Source organism: Emys orbicularis, chromosome 14 (genome assembly GCF_028017835.1).
Source record: "Emys orbicularis isolate rEmyOrb1 chromosome 14, rEmyOrb1.hap1, whole genome shotgun sequence".
NCBI classification, from domain to species: Eukaryota; Metazoa; Chordata; order Testudines; family Emydidae; genus Emys; species Emys orbicularis.
In genome coordinates this window covers 1,157,110-1,176,949 of record NC_088696.1, presented here as the reverse complement: position 1 = coordinate 1,176,949, position 19,840 = coordinate 1,157,110, and the positions used below count along the sequence as shown (strand labels likewise).

General features: G+C 46.8%; 1 protein-coding gene across 1 annotated transcript in view; it reads left to right on the top strand.

The window, feature by feature from the left end:
- The window catches only part of PMFBP1 (polyamine modulated factor 1 binding protein 1), a 353,820-nt gene that overhangs the window by 148,354 nt on the left and 185,626 nt on the right, over positions 1–19,840 (top strand). The window lies entirely within an intron of this gene.

The following is a 19,840-nucleotide window of genomic DNA, read 5'->3' as shown; positions in this document are numbered from 1 at the left end:
TTGTTCCCTTGGAAGGAGTTTCCGACTGAGGTATAGAATTGGGTGTTCCTCCTCCCCGACCATCTGTGATAGAACGGCCCCCAACCCTACTTCCGATGCATCCGTCTGCAGGATAAACTCCTTGGTGAAATCAGGGGCTATCAGTACGGGGTTACTGCAGAGGGCCGTCCGTAGGTCTGTGAATGCTTCCTCTGCTGCGTCAGACCATCTCACCAGATCAGGTCCACGGGCTTTCACTAGGTCTGTCAGGGGGCTTGCCCTTGTGGCAAAGTGGGGGATAAATCGTCGGTAATACCCCACCACGCCTAGGAACGCCCGGACTTGTTTCTTGCGACTTGGTCGGGGCCAATTTTGGCTGGCCTCTAACTTGTTCACTTGGGGTGTTACCAGACCTTTTCCCACAATGTAGCCAAGATATTTGGCCTCTGTAAACCCTACAGCGCACTTGGCAGGGTTTGCTGTAAGGCCAGCTCGCCTGAAGGTATCGAGGACTGCCTCCACCTTCTCCAGGTGGGTTTCCCAGTCTGGGGTATGAATGACCACATCGTCCAAGTAGGCAGCAGCATAACTGTTATGTGGGTGTAATAGCTTGTCCATGAGGCGCTGGAAGGTAGCTGGGGCCCCATGTAGTCCAAAAGGGAGGACAGTATATTGAAAAAGACCCTCTGGTGTAGAGAACGCAGTCTTTTCCTTTGCGTCTTCTGCAAGGGGAATCTGCCAGTACCCCTTTGTCAAGTCTAGGGTAGTCAAGTACCGGGCATTACCCAGACGGTCCACTAGCTCATCTATGCGAGGTATGGGGTACGCATCGAACTGGGATACTTCGTTTAGTCGCCGGAAGTCGTTGCAAAATCTTGTGGTGCCATCAGGTTTGGGCACCAGCTGACTGTGGGATTCTTCGATGATCCCTGTGACGTTGTGCAGTCTATATGGTTTTATAAAAACATAATAAGAAGTGAATATAATGTAACTGGAATAGTTTTATAAAAATATAAGTGAATATAATGTAACTGGAATATGCTTCATGCAAAAGGTCTCTTGTAAGGTATCATTACAAAGCTTATAATCTACTGAGTGTGATCATCCCATTTGTATAAATGTACCACTCTTGTATCTAAAACTAGAAATATGAAATATAACTCTGAGGGCCTATTGTAATGATGTAAAGTGTGGGCCATTAATGATGGTTTGGAATCTTGATGACTCCCATTAACAAGGACCATTGTCTGCAGATGGCTGTGTTTACCTGTTAGTCTTCCTGTATATGTGTGTGCTGGCAAGTGGGCAATGAAGTCTTGCAGTGACATGTGATCATGTCACCTGAACTGGAATCCATCTTTAACCTGGTGCTTTTCCAGTGAGGGGGGGTGGAAACCCAGAGGGACAAAGGGTTCCCGCCTTATGCAAAAGATAGATAAAGGGATGGAAGAGAACAAAGGAGAGGAGAGGAGCCATCATGAAGAATCCCCTAGCTATCACCTGAGCTGCAACAAGAGCTGTACCAGGGGAAAGAATTGTGCCCAGGCCTGGGAGGTGTCCAGTCTGAGAAAAAGCTTACTGAAGCATCTCTGAGGGTGAGATTATCTGTAGTCAGTTTGATTAGACATAGATTTGCGCATTTTATTTTATTTCACTTGGTGACTTACTTTATTCTGTCTGTTACTACTTGGAACCACTTAAATCTTACTGTCTCTTTTTAATAAAATCACTTTTTATTTAGTAATTTACTCAGAGTATGTATTAATACCTGGGGGAGCAAACAACTGTGCATATCTCTCTATCAGTGTTATAGAGGGCGAACAATTTATGAGTTTGCCCTGCATAAGCTTTATGCAGGGCATAAAGGGTAAATCCGTTTTACCCTGCATAAGCTTTATGCAGGGTAAAATGGATTTATTTGGGTTTAGACCCCATTGGGAGTTGGGCATCTGAGTGCTAAAGACAAGCACACTTCTGTGAGCTGTTTTCAGGTAAACTTGCAGCTTTGGGGAAAGTGATTCAGACCCTGGGTCTGTGTTGGAGCCAGACGGGAGTGTCTGGCTCAGCAAGACAGGGTGCTGGAGTCCTGAGCTGGCAGGGAAAACAGAAGCAGGGATAGTCTTTGCACATCGGGTGGCAGCTCCCAAGGGGGTTTCTGTGATCCAACCCGTCACAATCCCCAACTCCAGCATTTTTTTTACTTCTGCTTTTATTTCCTCCCTTTTTGCCGCTGGCACCCGATAGGGCCTCATTGTTACTCTGGCCCCAGGGTTTCTGACGATGTGGTGATATGTCTCGGTCGTTCGACCCGGTTTTGTCGAGAACACATCTTGGTTCCGGAAGATCATCTCAGACACCTCATTCTTCTGGTCTGGTGTTAAATCGGGACACACTCTCACCTGTTTGGAAGGCTTGTTTTCCTGGGTTAGGTCTTTTTGGACCGTTGTGCATGCCTCTTGTGCATGCCAGGGTTTCAGAAGGTTAGCGTGATAAATCTGTTCTTGTTTTCTGCGTCCTGGCTGCTGCACCTTGTAGGTTACTTCCCCCACGGGTTCAACCACCTCATAGGGCCCCTGCCATTGGGCCAGAGGCTTGCTTTCTGCCGTGGGTACCAACACCATAACCCGATCCCCTGGTTGGAACTGTCGCACTTTTGCCTGGCGATTGTAATGGGTTCGCTGGGCCTCCTGTGCCTTCTCCAAATGTTCCCGTACAATAGGGGTAACCCGGGCTATCCGGTCTCGCATCTGCATTACATGCTCTATTATATTTCTCCCCTCATTGGGTTCCTCTTCCCAGATCTCTTTGGCGATATCTAGTATGCCATGGGGGTGACGCCCGTATAATAACTCGAAGGGGGAAAACCCAGTTGAGGCCTGAGGTACCTCCCGCATAGTGAACATAAGGTAGGGAAGTAGGGTGTCCCAATCCTTCCCGTCCCGACTTACCACCTTCCTTATCATAGCCTTGAGGGTTCGGTTAAACCTTTCTACCAACCCATCAGTCTGCGGATGGTAGACCGAAGTTCTCAGGGTATGTATAAGGAGCAGCGTACAGAGGTCCTTCATTAGCTTCGACATAAATGGGGTTCCTTGGTCGGTTAATATCTCCTTCGGTAGCCCCATTCAGGCAAAGATCCCCACCAGCTCTTTGGCTATAGTCTTAGAGGCCGTGTTCCACAGGGGGACGGCTTCTGGGTAGCGAGTAGCATAGTCCAAAACAACAAGTATATATTGGTGGCCCCGAGCCGTCTTCTCCAGGGGTCCCACTAGGTCCATGGCTATTCGCTCGAAGGGGACCTCTATGATGGGAAGGGATACTAAAGGTGCCCTCAAGTGGGGACGGGGACTGTGCAGCTGTGTACTCCGGGCCAGAAGAACCGTCGTAGGACTCGTGCCAGGGTCTTCTCTACCCCCAAATGCCCCCCAAAAAGATGACTATGAGCAAGACTTAATACAGCATTCTGGTGTTTTTGAGGTACTAGGATCTGCTGTACCTTCTGCCCCTGTACTGGTGCAACCCGGTATAAGAGATCCTTCTTCATTATGAAGTAGGGTCCTGGTCCCTGGGTTTTCCCTTCCATGGGGACCCCATCTATTTCAGTCACCTTCTTCCTAATGTTGTCATACCTTGGGTCTTCTGCCTGGTCCCGTCCAAAATTTCCTCTCCCGGGGCTAATCTGCCAAAGATCTAGGGGCCCAGTCTCTGTTGCCTCTACTGGTTCAGAAGCATTAGGGTGGAGGTCAGACTCAGGTGCTTCTCTCTCCTGCGTGGCCTCCTTTTCAGCTGCGCGGGTCCACCTACCTACAAGAGCGACCCTCTGGCTTTGGGACAGTATTCGGGTTCCCAAGGCCTTAGCTGCCCTTCTTTCCCTTTTTGTCTTTCTACCCTGTCTGGGAGTGGAGAACAAATCTGGGGATATTTCAGAGAAGATTGGGGGTTGACAGTCTGCTGTGGATGCCTCACCAATTTTAGGGTCCCCATCTTTGTCCAATCCCCCTACTGGGAGTAAGTTTCCAAACCCTGGGAAGTCCCTCCCTATGAGCACCGGGTATGGGAGTTTAGGGACTACACCTGCTGCTACCTCAGTAGTGTTCCCTTGGATCTCGATTTTTACTGGGATGGTGGGGTAGTAACTAACTGTCCCATGGACACATGTTATCCCCGTACGTTTAGCCCACAGCAGCTGACTACGCTTCACGAACTTCCCTGAGATAAGCGTGATAGCACTCCCCGAATCAACCAGTGCCGTGGTCCCTACCCCATTTAGCTTCACTGGTCTGGTATACATATGTGGGGTTAGTGAGACCCCCACAAGCTGGATTAGGGAGCATGGATCTGCCCAGTTCCCCAGGTTACACTGCATAGGCTCCTCAGCATTGAGACACTGTGCAGCTAGGTGTCCCCACTCCCCGCAGGCATAACATCTGTATGGAGCCCTAGGCGTTCCCCGGTCTCTTGGTTTGGGCAGTCTAACATCACGATCCTCTTCTCCCTCAGTGCTCCGACTCTTTGTGGCCTCTGATGGGCCTTCAGCCTCTCTCTTTTTCCACCTGGGCCCTCCTGGTGGCCCAGTCACCTGAACTTTAGGGCTTGGTGCTGCTAGTTTAACCCAGGGTGCCTCTTCCTTAACTGGTTGGGTCAGCTCCCTCGCTGTCCTTCGCCTCTCTACCAGGGCGACAACCTCGTCATAGGTGGAGGGTTCGTTCTGGCTTACCCAGGCACGAAGGTCTGGTGGTAGTCCCCTCATGTATCGGTCGATGACCAGAACCGCTAGTATCTCTTCCGGACTCCGGGACTCTGTTTGCAACCACTTTCGTGCAAGATGGATGAGGTCATACAATTGGGACCGCGGGGTTTTGTCTTCCTGGTACCTCCAACCGTGATACTGCTGGGCCCGCACTGCTGTCGTTACCCCAGATCTGGCAAGGATCTCTGCTTTCAGCTGGGGGTAGTCTGCCACAGCCTCTTCAGGCAGATCATGGTAGGCCTTCTGGGCCTCCCCACACAGGAATGGGGCAAGGATGCCAGACCACTGATCTTGAGGCCAGGCCTCCCGTAGGGCTGTCCTCTCAAAGGCCAGAAGGTATGCCTCTACATCATCCTCCCGTGTCATTTTCTGCAGCCAATGGCTGGCCCGTGTGAGCCGCGTCCCATCATGGCCGCGATTCAGCTCTGTAAGGGACTTTACCTGGTTTACCAGTTCCCGCAACATAGCTCGGTCTTGAGCAGCCTGGTCCATCAGCAGGCGATTAGTCTCTTGCTGCAGCCGCACTGCCTCCTGTTGGGCGGCTGCCTGGACATGGGTAGCCTCCTGCTGGGCCACCATAGCTTGTATCAGTGCCCGCACTACGTCATCTATTGTGGTGGGGAAAAAATAAACCCTCTCCCTTTTTTAGTTTTTGTTTTGTTTCTTTGTTTGTTTGTTTTTAATCACCCTCCTTCTTCCGCCGCGCTGTGCACCCCAATATCCCACTCCTGACACCAGTGTGACAAAGTTCCTCCTCTATCTTGGTGGGTCCTGCGCTTATTGGCGGATTTTCTTGCCTCAGAGATTCACCATGTGGGTTGGGGAACAACCCAGAGACCTTCCCGTCTGGAAGAACCCACAGTCCAGGTCAATTGGGAGGTTTGGGGGGAACCCGGGCCCGCCCTCTACTCCGGGTTCCAGCCCAGGGCCCTGTGGACTGCAGCTGTCTATAGTGCCTCCTGTAACAGCTGCATGACAGCTACAACTCCCTGGGCTACTTCCCCATGGTCTCCTCCAAACACCTTCCTTATTCTCACCACAGGACCTTCCTCCTGGTGTCTGATAACGCTTGTGCTCCTCAGTCCTCCAGCAGCACACCCTCTCACTCTCAGCTCCTTGCACCTCTTGCTCCCAACTCCTCACACTCGCACCACAAACTGAAGTGAGCTCCTTTTAAAACCCAGGTGCCCTGATTAGCCTGCCTTAATTGTTTCCAGCAGCTTCTTCTTAATTGGCTCCAGGTGTCCTAATTAGCCTGCCTGCCTTAACTGGTTCTAGCAGGTTCCTGATTACTCTAGTGCAGCCCCTGCTCTGGTCACTCAGGGAACAGAAAACTACTCATCCAGTGACCAGTATATTTGTCCTCTACCAGACTCCTGTACCCCACTGGTCTGGGTCTGTCACAGCAAATAAAACAAAACATGGAAGCTAAGCTTGTTTCACTAAAGAAATTGGTTACAAATAGTAATTTCTCATCTTAGATATTGTTGCAGGCAGATTACAGAAAGTTTTGAAAGGCAGCTACACTGGTCTCCAGTTTGAGACCTCAGGTATTATTACTCACAAGCTGGGTGCCTTTCCAGCTTGGGCTCAACCCTTCTCCCCCCAGTTCAGTTCTTGTTTCCAGGTGTTTTTCAGTGTCTCTTTGGGTGGGGAGGCAGAGAAGAACCACGATGATGTCACTCCCCTGCCTTATATAGTTCTTGTGTACGGTGGGAACCCTTTGTCTCCCAGTGGAAGGACACTGGCATTCCAAGGGGTGGGCCTGACACCCATGTCTCTGCAGGGCTGTGGTAGCCATACTCGTAGGCTGTCTGGAGCGTCCACAGGAAGACTATGCTCTTTCACAGTCTATTGTCTCTGCTATTGGCCCATTAGCCCTGTCTGGCTTTTCCATTGTTGGACCTGAAGGGCTGTTTGGGGGTGACATATGAGGAAAGATTAAAGAGGCTAGGACTCTTCAGTTTGGAAAAGAGAAGACTAAGGGGGGACATGATAGAGGTATATAAAATCATGAGTGATGTTGAGAAAGTGGATAAGGAAAAGTTATTTACTTATTCCCATAATACAAGAACTAGGGGTCACCAAATGAAATTAATAGGCAGCAGGTTTAAAACAAATAAAAGGAAGTTCTTCTTCACGCAGCGCACAGTCAACTTGTGGAACTCCTTACCTGAGGAGGTTGTGAAGGCTAGGACTATAACAATGTTTAAAAGGGGACTGGATAAATTCATGGTGGCTAAGTCCATAAATGGCTATTAGCCAGGATGGGTAAGAATGGTGTCCCTAGCCTCTGTTCGTCAGAGGATGGAGATGGATGGCAGGAGAGAGATCACTTGATCATTGCCTGTTAGGTTCACTCCCTCTGGGGCACCTGGCATTGGCCACTGTCGGTAGACAGATACTGGGCTTGATGGACCTTTGGTCTGACCCAGTACGGCCTTTCTTATGTTCTTATGTTCTTATGTAACACCGACTTACCCCGCTGTGAGGACGGCGGCAAATCGACCTCCGTGGCTCCCCCGTCGACGGCGCTTACTCCTGCCTGCGCTGGTGGAGTACAAACGTCGATTCGGGGATCGATTGTCGTGTCCCGACGAGACGCGATAATTCAATCCCCAAGAGATCAATTTCTACCCGCCGATTCAGGCGGGTAGTGTAGACGTAGCCTCAGAGAAGTCATCTGATGGTGAATGAGAATGAAACAGATACTTGAATACTATATCAGACTTGTCCAGGGCACACAAATGGGTGCTGTTATCACAGTCAGAAGCCCATGTGGAGAAAGTGAACAGCTTCTAGTAAGAGTCGTACTACATGAAGGCTCAGCATTAAGCAGTTTTCCTCAGTAAATTGCATTTTTCCAAGTTTTCATTTTGGTTTACAGTCAACACCCTTTTAGCGACACACAGCAACTTTTTCTCCTTTTTTGTTAAGAGCACTCGGTGTGGAAGTGGGTGGGAAAAAGACTTTGAAAGTTATCAGGAAGGAGACAGGACTTTCATTCAGTGTTCTGGTAAAATGCATTATGCTTTAGCCAAGTTAAAAGGGTTTGAACATGCAAGGTAAGTTTATTTTTGTATTTTTAGACAGCTGTTGTCTGATGTTCTAAATGAAGGTGGACTGCACTGCATATGCATGTATGGCTAAGTTGGATGTAGTGAATTTGTGCACTGAATGAGGCAAGGGCTCCATGGAAGATGGAAAACAGTAAACAATATAAAATAGGGTGCAGTCTAATCATTATGCTGCACAGTCAATGAGACAGAGTTGCAGGGGTGCTCACTGCGCAGTGAATTAGTCAGGAATGCCCAGTGTGCACTCTCCTTTACTGTATTCTTAAATGTGCATTCGCTTTTTGTGTTTTTATGGTATCTAGTTACATTTCCTGGACAAACAGTGACAGTCCTTCCATTTGTTTTCTTAAAAAAAAAAATGCTGGGCAATTCTGTAAAAAGAATTACGGTTTTCTCAAAACCTGGGAAACGCCAACATTAAGGTTGCATGCACACTCTTAACTCCCCATCACATACGTTACAATAGAGACTTCAGATAGGCGGTCACCTGATATTATTTCCATAGGACCATGCCTCATTCATTGCTCAGAAAGGATGGTGTGCAATGAATGAGACAGTGGCCTTGAGGATCCCTGGTTCATTTTAGGACTTATTCTAGTCACCAATTACAACACTGTAAATGGCAGTTGTACCCTGTTGAAATGAGAACTGCAGGCCCAATCCTGCAGCACCGAAGTCAATGAGAATTTTGCCAGTGACTTTCATGGAAGCAAGAATGAGACCTGAATGAGGATAGTAATAGTAAGTGATCATACATACATACAATATGATGGGGGCTAATTTAGCTACAACGAGTCAGGAAAAAGATCTCGGCGTCATCGTGGATAGTTCTCTGAAGATATCCGCGCAGTGTGCAGAGGCGGTCAAAAAAGCAAACAGGATGTTAGGGATCATTAAAAAGGGGATAGAGAATAAGACTGAGAATATATTATTGCCCTTATATAAATCGATGGTACGCCCTCATCTCGAATACTGCGTACAGATGTGGTCTCCTCATCTCAAAAAAGATATACTGGCACTAGAAAAGGTTCAGAAAAGGGCAACTAAAATGATTAGGGGTTTGGAACGGGTCCCATATGAGGAGAGATTAAAGAGGCTAGGACTCTTCAGCTTGGAAAAGAGGAGACTAAGGGGGGATATGATAGAGGTATATAAAATCATGAGTGATGTGGAGAAAGTGGATAAGGAAAAGTTATTTACTTATTCCCATAATACAAGAACTAGGGGTCACCAAATGAAATTAATGGGCAGCAGGTTTAAAACAAATATAAGGAAGTTCTTCTTCACGCAGCGCACAGTCAACTTGTGGAACTCCTTACCTGAGGAGGTTGTGAAGGCTAGGACTAAGACAGCGTTTAAAAGAGAACTGGATAAATTCATGGTGGTTAAGTCCATTAATGGCTATTAGCCAGGATGGGTAAGGAATGGTGTCCCTAGCCTCTGTTTGTCAGGGGATGGAGATGGATGGCAGGAGAGAGATCACTTGATCATTGCCTGTTAGGTCCACTCCCTCTGGGGCACCTGGCATTGGCCACTGTCGGTAGACAGGATACTGGGCTAGATGGACCTTTGGTCTGACTTGGTACGGCCGTTCTTATGTTATATCCCTATTTGTGTTATATCGGGTCGCATGATATCGGGGTAGAGGTGTAGCTCACAAGTGTGACTACAAAGGGGAAGAGCTCTCAGAGAGCCACCGTAAACATTTGGGGTTTTCCTTCAGTGTGAAATTGCCGTCAGTAAAGCAGCTGTTCCAGTCCCAATCCAATCAATCTCTCCTGAGAAGTAGGCAGCAAACTGCTCCTGGCTAAAGCTTGCCTCTATTTCTCAGAGGAAGCAATCACCTCCCAGAAGAGATCTGCTGGTTGGGACTTTTGCCTCCAACTCAACCACAGCATAAGACATTGCAAACTCTTAATGGCATGATTGGCTGAGCTGGGGGCATGATTTCCCTCACGGGTGCCTTTGTCTAGTCTATTATTATGTATTTTTTAAATTATTCTTTATTTCTGGTAGCGCCCACTATGAGCGAGGCACTTTCAAAATGCTTATGGAGAATGGGCCCTGCTCTAAGGTGCTCACATTCTAAGGACAAACAAGGAGATGAAGATTGGGAAAGGGCAGGGACAGTAAGTAATGGAAGTAAGTTGTATATACAAGTCAATGTGATTCATTCAAGGCAGTGCAGTGGAAGTGGGTGTTTAAGAGGGACATCAGTGTAGGGGAAGGCCTTGAGGATGAGGACAGAGAGGCTGCACCATGCCTTGGAGGCTGCAGAGAATGAGACACAGAGGTGACTCTGAGAACCTGACAAGCAGGCAGATGAGGTTGGGTGTATTGGCAGGAAGAGGGGAATCGAGGCAACACAAAGCTTGATGAAGGGGGATAAGTGGGAAGGGGCAGAGCTTTGCATGTGGTGGCAAGGGGCTTACATTTGATAATATATCAGAAGGGAAGCCTCTGGGGGGGATTCAAAATGGGGAGTGACATGATCAGACCAACAAGCAAGAGAGATGAGCTTAGTAGCAGGATTTTGTATGGGCTAGACAGGGGTGGTATGTGCATTTGAGAGTGCTGGATGTTGCAGTAATCCAGGCAGGACAGAGAGACAAGGAAATCTTGGAGCTGTCAAAGAGGAAGCAGCAGCATTTGGAAATGGCTTGGATGTGCAGGGCAACGTGAAGAGAAGAGTCACAAATCAGCCCCAGGTTGCAGGCATGAGTGATGGTGTGGATGGTCTGGTGATGGTAATATGAATAGGAGGAAAGATAAGTAACTTGGTTTTGACAGTGTTTATTTTAAGATGACAACAAGACACACAAGAGGAGGTGTTTGAAAAACAAGCTAAAATGCACAGCTGGATGGAAGGGAACAGGTCAGTGGAAGACTTGTGCACTATTGAGATGCCTAGAAACAGGATGTAAAGTGAAAAGAGAAAAGGGCCCTAGAGAAAACACTGGGGAATCTCTCAGAGAGAAGATGAGGGAAGGAATTTCCACTGAAAGATGCTGGAAGAATGGTCAGGGAGGTTGAAGGAAAACCAGTCGAGGGTATCTTGAAAGCCCAGTGAGGATGAGATGTCAAAAAGGAGAGGATGACCAACAGTACTGAAAGCTGCAGAGGATGAGGACAGCCCAGGAACAGGTCATTAGAGACCCTAGTGATGGAAGCCTCAGTAGACTGGAAACAAGGGATCCAACACAGCTGGAGAAGGGGGCATTAGTTGCAAACTGGTCAGTGATTTTAGGATGAAGGGAAGGAGAGAAGCAGAATGATAGTTGGGAAAGCAGATGGGGTTGAGGGATGATTTTCTTGAGGATAAGAGACGAGGGTATGCTTATATTGAGAGAGGTCAGAAATGGAGGGCAGGGAGAGTTTGAGGGAGGGGATAAACACAAGGGAAAGGAAGTCCGCCTAGTCTAGTGGACTATTCCAGTCTTCATTCTTTTCCTTTGTTGGAGCCTGTTGCAACACTGTGGTGACTTGTGACAATGATGCAGATGACCATGCCTTTTGTAAGAGTCTCTATCGATACTGGAGGACAAACACTGTTCAGTGTGCTCCAGCAGGCCAGGGATAGCGCTCTCCTGAGGCTGTATAGCATTCTTTAGCAGTGACTTCTGAGGCTAACTGACTTTGTTCATATCTGAGGATGGACCATCAAAATGTGTCCTCTGCCGCTGTGGAGTAGGTGGGCTTTGACCTCATCATGTGAAACCTAATCTGACTGTGACAAGGCTGCACTTTTCACCTCCTCTGTCTCCCACTCCAACCCCAAAAGACTGATGATTCTTACCCTCTTGAGAGAAATTCCTGGCTAAGAACAGAGGGACTGATATTAAACTGAAATGTAGGTGTGTATACCTTCTGTGGCGAATCCGCTTTCATACAGTTTGTGAAGGGAAGACTACTGCTCCCTATTAATTGGAGAAGTCTCTGTTTTGGTCATATTAGATAGAAGTATTCATAGATTGCAAGCCCAGAAGGAACCATTGTGGTCAAATCAATAATCACTGCTGCAGCCTTTTCTGGGTACTGAGAAAGCAACTGACAACATCAGGTGGCATTGTCTCTTTGCAGCCTTGATGTAATTTGGAGCTGGTTAGAACAGACTCTCTCTGACCCCTTAGCCTCTGTGCTAGTTAAAAGATTGTCCTTCAGAAGGTTTCAGTGGGTGTAGCAGTGAGGCAGCAGTGTCTGCTGTCTCCCCCATTCTTATATCCCCTCCTCTTTGTGTTTAGCAGTATAAACTTTGGCCTAATTGCTTAGGAGGCTAATAGCTATTAAGGTGATTGTCTTTGAGGAAACAGAATTCATAATGGGTGGGATATTCTCAAGGGCCTAAGTGACTCTGGAGTACAAATCCATGGAAAGGTAATGGGACTTGGGTGCTTTTGAAAATCCCACCAGAATTGACATCTGTAGACATGATTGTAGCAAACCTTTGAAACAGTTAGAGATTTCAGTTCTGCCAGCACCAGAAATAATGAAGATGTCTAGGGCTTGGTCTGGCTTCACAAAAATAATGAACCATTTGGAGCTTCTTTTATTAGTTATTATAAAAAAGTTGCATTGTCCCAGTGTCACGTAGGTGATGCCAGCACTCAGTGAAATACTGTGACTTAGAATTTCCACATAGACAAAACAGCACACTGCTAACACCACCTCCTGATTACTGCAAACTACGAGGATTCCTTGTCCGCGAGAGCTGGAAACAACTTGCTCCAACTCTGTGTCCTCTGGAGATTTTAATTCCTCTGTATGACATGCCAATGGCCTGGGCCTCACGTCCAACTCAGATACATGTGTTTGGAGTAGGGAAGCTGCTGTTTAGAGTGTCTTCACCTCTGTTGGGGGGCTCCCAATGGAATGGGTATTTCAGTCTGAATCACAACCACTCTGCTAATTACAAAGGGAAAAGAAAATTGTGGGAGCAACTAGGAATGGAGTTGCCTGGAACGGTCTCAAAAATCCTGAACTCCCTATTAACAGATCTCCGTTTAAAATAATGTTAAAAAATTAAACCTCTCTAGCCAGGCCTGTGAGCACTCTGCACACGTCTCTGGGACAAGGAAGGAAGCTATATCTCTGTTCAGATCTCTTCCCTTCCGTATTGGCTGCATGCACATGCTGCAGTACGAGTGCTGACTGCTATTGCAGTGTCTCATTTTGCAGCTTTGGAGATTCATAGCTAGCTTCATGATTTTATAAAACATTTGTGTTCTTCGTACGTTATCAGTCATTGGCAGACTCATTGTTTTATAATGTACTTCTCAGCAAGCTGTTTGCGACTCATCACCCTGCTTGCTTTATAGTCTATAAATATTTAATTCTTTAATAAACTGCTTATATGTAATATCAAATGACTGATGCACTTCTCTCTCCCCCTTTCAATAGTCCTCCTATTTGCAAAACAATTCCTTCTTTTTCTAAATAGCAATATGTTTCATAAATGTTTGAATTTCCTTTTTCTAAGTAGCAATTTCTTCAGGGTGTTTGGTAAAATGACAGGCAGAGTAATGGCTCCTGCAGCATTAAATCAAGTGCCCCATGCTAGTACTGTAATGGGGAGAGCTGCTTCAGAATGGTCACCTGTTTGTAATTAGAAACATTGTGCTGGGATAGCCGCTGATCACATTTCAACTCTATGCATGTAAAATAGCATTTACAGCCAGCAGTGGTGACCTCCATACTGTTGCAGTTGGCAGTTTGTGTCACAACCCTAATCTTATTCTAAGAATGGACAGGAGTTCTAGTGCATGGATTTGGTTTTGGTTTACATAAAAAAGTTAAAACAGCAGCTCCAGTGAATTCCACAGTCAGTATCAAAACCAGTGAGATTTCTCCTCTGCTATAGACACCCAAGACCTTTTGGGGAAGATAAAACACAGGGAAGAATTGTTTTAAGTGTGTGTAATGCCCGGAGAGAGGTTCAGCTAGGACAGAGATCCAAACCTAGGCTCAACCACTTGCCTCTTCAACCTCCTCAAGCAACCCTTTGGATTTAGCAGCCATTCCCTTCTGAAAGAGCTCCCTCTCCCACACCCTGCTCATGCATCCCAGTTCGAGGCTCCATAGCCACTAGCATTCCATGACTGCTCCAGCCCCACAGCCTGGGCCTGCCAACCCCCAGCTCAGCCCGCATGTCCCTCACTACATGGCCACCCTTCCTTGACTTGCAACTTGCCACCTCTCTCAAGGCTCAGTAGTTACCTAATCTCTGCCCTGAAGCGCTATCTTCCCTCTGTCGAATGAGGAGCTACCTATAGATGCTGAATGTTTTTAAACACTACTAATCCATGTTCCCTGGGAGGCTGAAGAAGTGGAAGGAGGGAGTGGAAGTGCAGTATCCTGGCTCTTTTAGCTTAATTCTTTCTCCTCTCCTTAGAGTTCCTTTATCTATCCACTGGCCTCCTAACTCTTCAGCTACCTCAAGTGCCTTGTCTGTATTTGGAGCTAGAAACTGGCTTGTTCAAAAGTGTCATATGTAATCTTAGTGAAGCACCCTCCCATTCACTCAACATGGCCCCTTCCACTTTGTACTGACATGCCCTCACACCACAGTGCATTAAACCCAGACACAATGGTGCCTTTGGGACAGTCTGTACCCCTATAGTCACCTTTTTTACAAGACTATGATAATTTTTGTACAAAGTATGCCTGGTGTGGTGGTATTTAAAAACTCATAATTTGCTGAACATTATTGGCCTGGTAAAATGTGTGGCAACATCATATGTAAAGTTATAAGATTCTACTGTATGATATTATTGAGACATGTTCCAAGCCTGAAGAGCAGTCACAAACCAGTTCCCCAGAGATAAAAGATTAGTTGACAACTCAGCCAGGTGTCAAACACATGAAATGGACCATCACCTGGTTAAGTGGCCATTCTTTGGCACTAAAGAAGATGTGGGTGAAAATCTATATCTTGACAAAGAAACAGCTGAGGGTTCCTGTTCACACAGACTTTCCGTCCCCTGAATCTCAGCTGGAGATGATTCTCAGAGAAGAGAAAGAGCTATAAGAAAGGAGAGCAGCTGCTCCAAATTATCTCTCCCTTTCTTTCTACCCATGGCATCCACAATTCTTGGAAGCAGCATTGGACTGGAGGGTGGGATCCTGACTGAAAGAGTATCAGACAGCAAGACTGCTGAAGGATGTGATGAGAGAGACTTTGCTTTGAATTCACTTAGCTTGTTAAGTTCGGCATTAGTTGCATTTTACTTTTATTTTCTTGTAACTAATTCTGACTTTCAAGCCTCATTACTTGTAGTCACTTAAAATCTATCTTTTTGTAGTTAATAAACTTCTTGTACTGATTTATTTAAGCCAGTGTGTTTGGATTGAAGTGTGATTGGGAAACTCCATTTGGGATAACAGGATTTGTGCATATCATTTTCTATTAATAAAATAACAGACTGTATGTGAGCTTTTGTTGTTCAGGAGAGGGCTGGACAGTACAAGATGCACATTCTGGGGCAAGTATGGAGATGGGAATTTGCTGGTGTTGCCCTGAACTGTAATTCAAGAGTGGCTGGCTACAGCACAGATATACTATAAGGGGGAGTAACTTACATGCTGGAGGCTGGGTGTGAGCAGACCAGGAGTGGTTGCTGTCACAGCAAAGCAGTGTAAAAGGCACCCCAGGTTGGAGAACTGAGGGGACGCAGCTGTTCTTCGGACCAGTTTAAACTTGCCCTGTCTGATGTGACCCCTTTACCCTGAAATGGTAGTCCCAGCCCCTAGTACCAGCCATTTCTCCTTCACATTATGTGATCCCTTCATCTGAAACAGGGGACGTGACACCTCCAACTCAGTACAGCACATTGCACCATGATATGATGATGACCCTTCACCCTGTTGAGATGGCAAATCCCCGCCCCTCTAAGATTCCCTTAACATGACTTCTGAGAGTCTCCTGCTGTGACTCATTTAATAGTCACCCAGCGTGATCCCATTTAGATCCCAGCAACCTATCAAGACCTTCCTCACTGACTTGTCAGATGAGTTCCCATCCATCACGTCACAACACAGCCTTTTCCCTGCTAGGCTCACCTGGCATGCCACCTCCTGCCTTTCAGGGACACAACCTCTCTGCTTTTGGGTGTCAAATTCTCCACGTGAAGGAGAATTTGACACTCAAGAAGCAAATTTGTTTTCAGGTACCTGCTCTCTTTAACCCATCATTGGTATGTATACGGTTTAGTGGTTGTGCTCATAGACCCCGGTCAGGATCAAGGACCCATTCGGCCGATCTCTGCATCAACACAGGCAAACATATGGTTCGAGTCTCAAAGAATTTACAGTCTAAAGAAGAAAAAGCCAGACAGAGGTCGGGTCACCTGAGCACAGTGACCAGATGCTGGCATGCACACATCCTGTTAGTCATCTCTCTCTTCATTTGTTTTTATATATTTGCTTTATTTATATTATTCCATATTTCCCTGGCCCCAGTGGGTGTTTCACAGGGGGCTTGTGCTCTGGCATGTCTTGTGTGCAGGGTGTACTCGCGTGCTTTCACCTGGATCCAGGGAAGTTATTTTTGGTTTGGTGATCCTTGCCTAGAGGCTGGTACTCTTGTGATCCATTCTGCCTCAGAAATGGATAGTGACAGCCTGCACTGAGGTGTGGCAGGGCTCCTGTGCTCACCACGTTCTCTAATCTATCCTAGGCATGTCTATAGAGCCCACCAGTAATGATCTTATTTAGTACTTATATAGTGCTGACCTTCATAGCACGGTACAGCCGTTAGCTAATCCTCACAGCATTCCTGGATGGTAGGTTGGTAAATATCCTCCCCATTTTACAGAAGGAAAGCTGAGGCATAGAGAGGTGAAGTGACTTGTGCTAGGCCAGAGAGTGAGACTGAGCCAGGATTAGAAGTTAGGATGATCTGACCTCAATCCCTTTCTACTCAGTTCTCCAGACCACATTGCCATCACCATAGTACCTGAGCAGAGACCAGGTAAATTAGACCTGCATTATAGAGCTGCAGTGGACTTTATAGGGGTTCTGCTCTTCACCCTTTTCAGCTTCTAGGAAGTGTGTGTGTGTGTGTGTGTGATACATCCATTTCTCATGCATGATGAAAGTGGCAGCAATAGAAAGAGAGATGAATCCATGAGCCTGAGTACATACAAGCAGCTTCAGCTGGGAGTTCTCCTCTTTGCCACAGCACCAGCCCATCCCCCAGTGTCCCCCTTGGAATAGTTATAGGAGAAGAGAGCACTAGCCTGTCCATCTTGCTTTTCTTCTGCCTGGGTCACCTCAGCACCTGCTCTCTGCTTGGAGGAGACCTGGCTTGACCTCGTACCCCGGTTACTGTGGCCTTAAGAACGCTTCAGTAGAGCGCTATGGAACCTCTTTCAAGCATACAATTATGCCCGATCCTCTGCTGGTATGAATCTGGATAACTGCACTGCGGCCAATGAAACTATGCTGGCATATACCAGCTGAACATCTGGCCCTTAGAGTTTCCTGAGCGACAGACTAGGTCTCTCCTCATCTGTGTCTGCGGTGTGGGATGAGAGAGGAATTCTTTTCATGGTAGAGCCCACCTGAACTGCCCTTCTCTCACGGTACCACCTGCTCATTTTGTAGGCAGGGAAGAGACCAATAGCCCCCCTCCCTCTGGAGATGAGCTCTGGCTGCAGCTTGAGTCGTGCCAATGGCCAGAGTGCTGCTAAAGATGTTGTCTTGGCTGGAGCTGTTTGCACTCTGTGTGTGGCTAGACATGGTTTTTTCTGAAGCAGCTATCAAGCACAGTCGACCACAGCTGAAGTGACCACATTTCTGTTTGCCATTGGTTGTTTATGCCCCCAATACTTCTTCTTAACCCCTTGTTCTCACCTGTAGGTCAACTCAACTGATCCAGAGGAATATTCCTAGCTGAACATACTTGCAAAATATCCAGTAATCCCTATCCTATATATACCTTTATTTTTTGCACTTGTAATATTGAGCAATAACTGGAATTGTTACAGGAACAGATGCCCTGAAGTCATGGGCTTAACTGGCAGGAGGATCTGGCCTGTGCTGGGAATGACTGTTCTATCTGCTCTTCAGCAGCACCTGTGATAGTGGCAGCAGTGAACAGCCCTGTTCCACAGCTGCCTGAGCCGGAAGGAGCTGCACTTGACCTGCCTTTGGTTTTCAGTGGTAGTGAGACAAAGCCAGTAGGGCAGAGACCTATCTGCTGTTGCCCCAGGGCTCCTGACCTTGAAGAACATAGTTGAGGCTGGTCTTGGCAGCAGCCAACCTGGGTGGAGTCCTGCACCAGCTGCACACTGCTTGTTTTCACTCCCTCCTTGAGGCTGTTTCATTGGATTGCTCCATTGCTACAGAGTTGTGATATGAAGCAGCCCCTCCCTCTGGTTCCTCTTCTCCCCGCCCTCCTGCCAAACGTTCTGGATGCAATTTCTGAATGAAAACTGGGAAGTATCTGGGCAACCAGCTTCCAGTCCTAAAAGAGGCTCCAGGCGGCACGTGGTGCCTGGTGCTGCGGCTTAAATAAGGGTAAAGGTAAATAAGTAAATCATGCAGTGGGCTGTGCCATTCCCTAATGAGCCTGTTTGTCCCAAGCGCTGTGCTGAGGAGCCTCTTCTCCTTGGTGATAACCTTTCTGCATATTAATATTATGCATGTATTCCATGTGACTTCTTCTGACTTGCCACCTCCTCCTTCCCACTCATTTAAATAAAAATAATTTATGTGGACATTCCTTCAGTCAGGATTTTCTCTCCCCCCCCTTTAATATTTCGCTGATGCTTTGCGCACAAATGAGGTCGTTATGCTTTCGCATATCATTAGGGCTTTATAAAGAACAACAGCGACATCTGCATGTGCCGCAGCGCCACAGAGATGGGGAAAAATACGAAAACAAGCCCCGAATGAGCTCTGAGCGTGTCGGCTCTCTTTCCTCAGCTTCCTTCGCCACCACCATGTACACGAGTAATTGTACAGTGTAATCACATCATGGCTCATCTGAATATTCATAGCCGAGACAAAGCTTTGGAGGAGAAGAAATGTGGGGGAAGGGGAAGGGAGAGAATTCCAATATAAAACAGCATTGCATTTCCAAATGAAGGTGTGCATTCTGCACAAGGAATGGATTTGAAATCCAAATGGTCTGTCTGCACCATTCAAAATCTGGGGGCAGTAGGGTAGCATTGCACACATACCCTCTCCATCCAGAGGAAAAATAAAACAAAACAACAAACAGCTACAGAAAAGCCCCCAGTAGAAGTGATATTTGAAGAGTCGCCAACAGTGGCTAACCAGCTGCTGTTTTACCAGGAATGAAATAGTCCATTGAGGGAGCTTTAGAAAGACCCCAATTAATATGTTGTGCATGTATAAGATCTACAAAGAGCCCACTGTATTCCTCTCTCCCCCCCAACCACCACCTTCATTCCCTGGCCAGTGCCACTGGAGACTGATCTTAGCTACCAAATAATTGATTAATCACTTCACCAGTGACAACACTCCTCTCCAAAAAGCAAGCAAGAAAAAAAGAAATAACAAACATAAAGAGGCAACTGTTCGCTAATTAGGGTGTAAATTACCGCTGGTTCCATCCCTCTCTTTACCTTAATAAAAAAAAAAGAGAGCAAGAGAGAGAGAAATATAATTCCCATGTTAATGTGTATGTTGTCTTCATTGTTTTACTTTTACTATGTATATCCTTTATTAATATTAACCAGATAGGGTACTGGTGTTTGTCAAAGCTGTGGCTGGCTCTGCCAGTGCACTCCCCAAAGAGATCCTATTTCCATACCACTGGAGTTTATATTCCTTTAAATGTCTAGCGCAGCACCATTTCCCTCTTTTTAATACACCACTCTGCTGGAATTAGAAGAATCCAAGGTTATATCCAACATCAAAGGTTTCCCAGTCATCATGATTTTAGTAAAAGTGAAGACAGCTCATGGAACGAGTCCCTGGCTTTTGAAGATAGGCATCAGAGGGACCTTTCTCTCTCTCCCCCCACAACTTTGTACCTCTCCTGGCTCTGAATGTCCCACGCTAACGCGGT